Raw genomic sequence first — 6,653 nt, 5'->3', positions numbered from 1 at the left:
TGTAGCAATTAGCATTTAACTCGACTCTTGAAGGAAAGCAGAGATTTGAAGAGACCAAGGGGTGGGGGAGGTCTTTTTTCTGGGATAGAAACAAGAGCCAGCGAAATGCCAGGGTACAGCAAGGGGAAATGGAATGCATCATATACTCTGGAAAAAGGGCAAGAGGGCAAGAGAGCACTAGAGGGTGATAAGGGCAGAATGAGAGGGAGGCACTTGACCCTTCCATGCCAAGCACAGACATTTCTCTTTATTTACTCCCAGATTCTTTACCCTTGGGAAAGGCTGTTCTTGGTGGTACCTCGACAGGGGAATACTTGAGAGGACAATGTGCAGACAGCTGGATACAAGCTGAAGAATGGGAACAGCCTTAATTAGTTGAAGATGTCAAGGACCTGCTAATTTTTTTTCTTATTTAAAAAAGGATTCATTTTGTTTTGACACATCAGTCACTTCCTAATCCACCAAGCCCCATGGCACCTTCCCTTAAGCAAATCAAATGCAACTGGCATATCTGTTGGTGTTTTCAGCAAGAGACAACAAGGAAATATGTTGATGAGTTGTCCAGTCTGCTTCTTACTCACTGGTGGCTTCATTAGGGACTCCTCATGGATGTTTCTGTTTCTGGGGAACAGTAGATCACATCAAAATTGGGGGCACTGAGAAGCCCCCTTGCATGAGATCCCTAAACATACCTTCTCCCAGGTTCAAATAATTGGCTGAAGAAGAAGTCCTTTCAGACTCTGACGGGCTGTTGGTTGAACTTATAGACCTCCTTAATCAGTGTAGGAATGGACTACATATGCCCTCATGCACACATTTACACACATGCAGGAACACATACATCCTGGAAAACTCAAAAAATGAATAGCAGGATGAGAGGAAGTTGAATTGCCTTTGGGAAGCTGCAGTTCTGTTTTGTCTTGTTTTTTGAGGACTGCACATATCTTCCTGGAACACAGATCCATCATTTGGATACCAATATGCTTCCAGTTATCTGGCTGTTCGGTAAGCTTGGAGCATTAGAACCTTCAAAGAGGTGAAAATATCACTTGGAGGGCCACAGAAAGGCATGGGGGGTGGGATGGGATGGGATGTCCAGTTATATCCAACTTCTAATGATCCCATTTGGGGTTTTCTTGCAAAGATACTAGAATGATTTACCATGTCCTTCTCCAGCTCATTCTTACAGATAAGGAAAACTGAGGCAACAGGCTATGTGACTTGACAAGGGTCACACAGCTAATAGTGTCTGAGACAAGATTTGAGCTCAAGATGAACAGACTCCTGATTTCAAATCCAATCCTCTGTGCACTATGATACCACCTAGCTGCTCTTTGCAATGTTACAAGTAGGGAATTATGAAGAAGAGAAGAAGAGGTCATCAAAAGAATGGCAGAAAGCATGGGCCTGTGGGAAGATTTTTGGATTTGGAGTTCTATGAGCTAGCTTCAAATCATACCTTGTCCCCATGACACTGGGCATGTCTCTTAATGATCATCATATCTAGTATTCATATAATGCTTTAAGATTTAGGAAGGACTTTAGACATCATATCATTTGAACTACACCAACAACTTATGATGTAAGTGCTGCTATCATTTCCATTATATAGGTCAGGAAACTGAGGCAGACAAAGGTTAAGTGACCAATACAATTTCTCATAACTGATGAAAGGGCAGCTAGGTGGTACAGTGGATAGAGCACTGGCCTTGGAGTCAGGAGGACAGGAGTTGAATGTAGCCTCAGACACTTGCCACTTACTAGCTGTGTGACCTTGGGCATGTCACTTAACTCTGATTACCTTATATCCAGGCCATCTGATTCATAATTGGCCCCTGGGCCCAGAAGGCTTCAGAGGAGAAAGTGAGGCTGGTGACTCAGCACAGCACCCTCTCACTCAAATCTAGTTCATGTGCTTGTCATGGCATCACCTCCCTGATGTCCTGGTCTTCTTTGAGAATGAAGGGTAACAACAACATAGTGATGAGAGACTGAGGGTGGATTCAAACGGACATATTCCGAGTCCAGTGGTCTGCCACCACTCCATCCAGTTTCAACTAAACTTTTCTGGACCTTGGTTGCCTCATCTGTAATTTTTTTAAAAATATATTTATTTAAGGCAATGAGGTTAAGTGACTTGCCCAAGATTACACAGCTAGGCAAGTATTAAGTGTCTGAGACCGTATTTGAACTCAGGTCCTCCTGACTTCAGGGCGGGTGTTCTCTCCACTGCATCAACCCATTTTTTTTTAGATTTTTGCAAGGCAAATGGTGTTAAGTGGCTTGCCCAAGGCCACACAGCTAGGTCATTATTAAGTGTCTGAGACTGGATTTGAACCCAGGTACTCCTGACTCCAAGGGCCGGTGCTTTATCCATTGTGCCACCTAGCCGCCCCTGCCCATTTTTTCTTATTCTATGATCCTAAAAATGTGTGAGTGAGAAAGAAAGGGGACTTGTCATATAGGGAGGACTAGCCAATAGATTTCAATTGTGTTCCATCTGTGCCCTTGTGATGTCAACAAAAAAAATTGAAGACTCCCAGGACACTGAAAGGATTCTCTGTGGTGAATATATGAGAGGACAAGAGCAAGAGATACACAGGAAGAGGATATAAGGGTGCATTGCTATCAGTTTTAAGGAAGGGGCTATCTACATCAGTGAGGTCACAGGTCCATTTAGATACAACATTATGGCAACCCACATCCACTTTAAACCTAAGACAATGATCTGAGGACACTCATTTATTTCAGAAAGTTTTATGTGCTGCTTAAGAGATGAGATGATGACTTTTAAATGGCATCTAACCTTTAGATTCAAAGGTAAAGGATTAATGGATTAAGCTCTGTTTCTTATAGTTGGTTTCTAGTTTTTGATAGACTAATGGTATCTACTTTTTTTTCACAAAAATACATTATTAATGCAGAAATTGCTCATCTAAATGTAGGAAAATTCCCTTCTTACAATACTGTGATCGATCTGTAATCTCATCAATGTGAATACTGCTTCTAATGATGCAAATTTAACCCATCCATATCATGTACCTCTGCCCATGCCTTCTCATAAATGCCCAAGTCTCTCCTCAGAGGCTTTTCTCAACTTTCTGAGGTCTTCTGTGGATACCAGAGGCCAGTAATATCCATTAGTTGTTCTTGCCACATCTGACCCACCTTCCATAAAGGCATGGGAGCCATCTGTTTAGAATGAAATGGAAGTACAATGCAAACCAGTGGGATGTCCTCTTGCTGCTTTGGGATTTGCTTTTTCGGTTCAGAAAAAGTTGATTTGTTCTATTGCTAGGTAGTGAGACACCAGATCCTGTACCACCACAAGAAGAAAAAGAGACTCAAGGATAGACCCCTGGGAGGCAGCCACATTCCAGGATCAGGAAGAGAATAAATCCTCACAAAGAGAACAAGGAATGAATAGCAGGAGATGGTCATCTCTTGAACCAACTAGGTAAGAGGAAACATGGTGTAATATAGAGTGAGTCAGGAAGGTTTGGGTTCAGGTTCTGACTCTGATATACACTTACTACATGAATCTAGCCAAATTCATTAACCTCTCAGACCCAGGGGCAGTTCTCTCCAAGATCCTAAGCTTCAGAACATCAACTGATTCTCAGTAGTGGAGGGAGTTTCTTCACCAGGATCCCTAGGTCAGGAAAAGAACAGAAGCTATATTTGATTTTTCTTTCTATCCTCAATTCTTAGTATGGCATCTGGCACAGAGTAGGCACTTAATAAATGCTGGTTGGTTTGTTTTGACAAAACCTTGACAAACTGAAGAGGATTTAAGGGAGAGAAACCAGAATGGTGAGGATACTGGATATCATCCCATGTGAAAGGACTGGGGTGGGGGGGAATTTTAGTAAATTCAGTCCATCATTTCAACCTTTGGAAGTTGATGGTTCCAGATTCACCCAATATGCTGACCATCCTCCGCCCCAGGTTAATGCCACCTGCAAATCTGGTAATCCCCTCCAAAAGTCATCTAAAGTCTAAGGCTTCAGCCATCCTAAGAGAAAAGTGAATGATAGCTTATCAGAGGGAGGAAGATATAACAATGAAGCTAGAGGGAGGAGAAATCCTGAGGAATATCAATGGCTTCCCAGGGACTCTGGAATCAAAAAGTGGACCATTGCCCAGCCCACTTACTGACAAGGCAAGGTCCCAGTCGAGCAGCAGGTTATAGCATTGACATCTAAAAACTAGCAATGATTGCTAACATGGACAGGTACCGTACATTGACAGATAACTTTGCAGATAATAGCTCACTTGAGACTCTCAAAATCTCTGCCAGGAGTTACTATCTCTGTGGTACAAGTAGGACAAGAGAGAGAGACTGAAGCTAATTGGCTTACTCAAGGAGAAGTAGGAGATAGAAGGGATAGGTTGTGGGACACTGAGTCACAAAGACCTGGGTTTGAATGCTGCCTCACATGCTCCCCAGCTGTGTGAGCCTGTCCAGTTACTTAATAGCTCTGTGTCTTAGTTTTCTTATTTCTAAAATGAGGTTAATAATATTACTTTATCTCACAGCATAATGGGGAGGGACAAGGATGATAATATATGTGAAGGACTTTGTAAACCTTAAAGCATTACATAAATGTGACCAGTAGTATTAGTGGTAGTAGTAGCAGCAGTAGTAGCAGCAGCAATGGTAGCAATAGTGGTGGTGGTGGTGGTGGTGGTAGTGGTATAAAACAGTAGCAACAGCAGCAGTGGTCGTAACAAAAACAATAATAAAATACTAAGAGTCTGAGGCAGTGGTTTGCTTCCAAGCTTCTCATGTATTATGAACTAACCTTGAAAAGAGTTACCAGAAATTCTCAGGGCCATTTCATCCACAGAAATGCCTCCTGGTTTGTCATTGTGGCTGCTCTCTTCTTTGGGATTATGGGTATGTGGCAGTCATAAGTATCATTGTCATCATTATTTCCTCCTCCTCCATCATCATCATCATCATCTCCTCCATCATCTTCATCATCATCATAATCTTCTTCTTCATCTCCTCCTCCTCCTCCTCCTTCCTCTTCTCCTTCTCCTTCTCACCAAAAGGCAACGCTGCACTAACTCTAAGGCATCTTCCCGTGACCCCACCAAGGGGACGAGTTTCACTGTTCTTACTATGATCAGAGATTAAGGTGATAGACAGAATGATAAAACGGCTTATTGTACCTTTCTGCAATTATTGTACCTTTCTTTCTTGAACATGGCCCGAACCTACTAAATTCTGTTGTGTCTCCATCTAACCCCATCTATGTACTTTTTTTCTTCTTCTAGGAAGATAGTGTACCATAGCAGAGTGAGAGGACCTTGTTTCAAAAGTCCAAAATGACTATTTATACCCTCATGTGTGATTCCTCTTGGATAAGTTAATCAACTTTTCTGAGCCTCATTTTCCTTATGTATAAATTTATTAGGTCCTATATAATGCCCATTGCATCTAAATTCTAAGTAGCAATGAGTGGTAGCATAATCCCTCTATTATCCTGAGCAAGCATTCTGAATGTACCCTCTTATACAGCAGAGATCATAGGTTAAGAATTCACTGAGGGATATCAGGATTGAGGCTCCATTAGGTAGGTACAATTAGAGAGATAAGGGAACCCCAAGGAGCCAAAAGTCTGAAAAAGTAAAAGCAAGAAAATGAAGTTATTTGTCTAGAGATTTGCAACTATTAAGGTCTTTACCTACGGGTCTTTGAAATTATATGATGAGTCTTGGCTTGTTAATTATATAAAATGTCCTTGAGTCTATCTCTGACATAAAAAGTTTTATCCAGATCTGAAATATCTTACATAAACCATAAGGAAATCATAAATATCCCCCAGGGACACTCTTGAGAATATATAAAAGTTGTCAAGTAATGCATATAAACCTTTCTGGGTGGCTACTCTCTTTGAAATTGCATGATATATAATAAAAGTATATGACCCTAACAATCTGACTCTAGACCCAACATGGAAGAGCTTTGCCGCCCACTCCTAATACTGTTATGAACAATTTTTACTAGGTCAGACATTGGGACATTGAGAGATATTTGACAGACTCAGGCCCCAGCTCTATGACTTCCCACCAACCCTTCATCCATGAACCAGATAGGTAAGTGTCAGTTTTATATTCCCCATAACTACTTCTGAAGCCTCATTAGTACATAATTCTTGCATGTGATCATGTGATAATGTGAATTTTAGTAACTATCTGGGGGCTAAGGAAGACTAACATTCATTATTCTTGGTTTCTCAATTAATTATTCACTGGAAAACATCAGTAACTCAAAGAAAGATATATATATACACATATGGGTTTGAATGAATATATATATATATACATATATGTATGTATATATATATATATATATATATATATACATATATATATTAGAATAAGACAGCTAGGAATGAAGCTACCATCAACCAAAAAAGAAATATTGGGAAGGCACTTATCTATGAATCTTAACATAGGAGAGTGTCAGAATATATTTTACACATGGTTAGCCCTGCATCTGATTTTCGAAGGTGAATGTGACATCTGGAGCCTTTGTTTGGCTCTTGCCTCTAAAACAGCACAGGACGAACACCTTCCATGTTTCTAAAACTGTAATGTGCCTGAAAATCTTTAGCATCGAATATTATATCATGTTATATAAT

At 40.7% G+C, this 6,653-nt stretch overlaps 1 long non-coding RNA gene across 1 annotated transcript; it reads left to right on the top strand.

The window, feature by feature from the left end:
* The first annotated feature begins 840 nt into the window (after positions 1-840).
* On the top strand, positions 841-6,255 carry LOC141491576 (uncharacterized). The gene is made up of 3 exons (XR_012469646.1): positions 841-1,005; positions 3,299-3,457; positions 6,017-6,255. It is a non-coding gene; the product is annotated as an uncharacterized LOC141491576 (long non-coding RNA).
* Positions 6,256-6,653: the final 398 nt, after the last annotated feature.

Source organism: Macrotis lagotis, chromosome 6, assembly GCF_037893015.1.
Source record: "Macrotis lagotis isolate mMagLag1 chromosome 6, bilby.v1.9.chrom.fasta, whole genome shotgun sequence".
NCBI lineage: Eukaryota > Metazoa > Chordata > Mammalia > Peramelemorphia > Peramelidae > Macrotis > Macrotis lagotis.
Note: the sequence above shows the minus strand (reverse complement) of the source record. Positions and strands in the feature narration are given on the sequence as shown.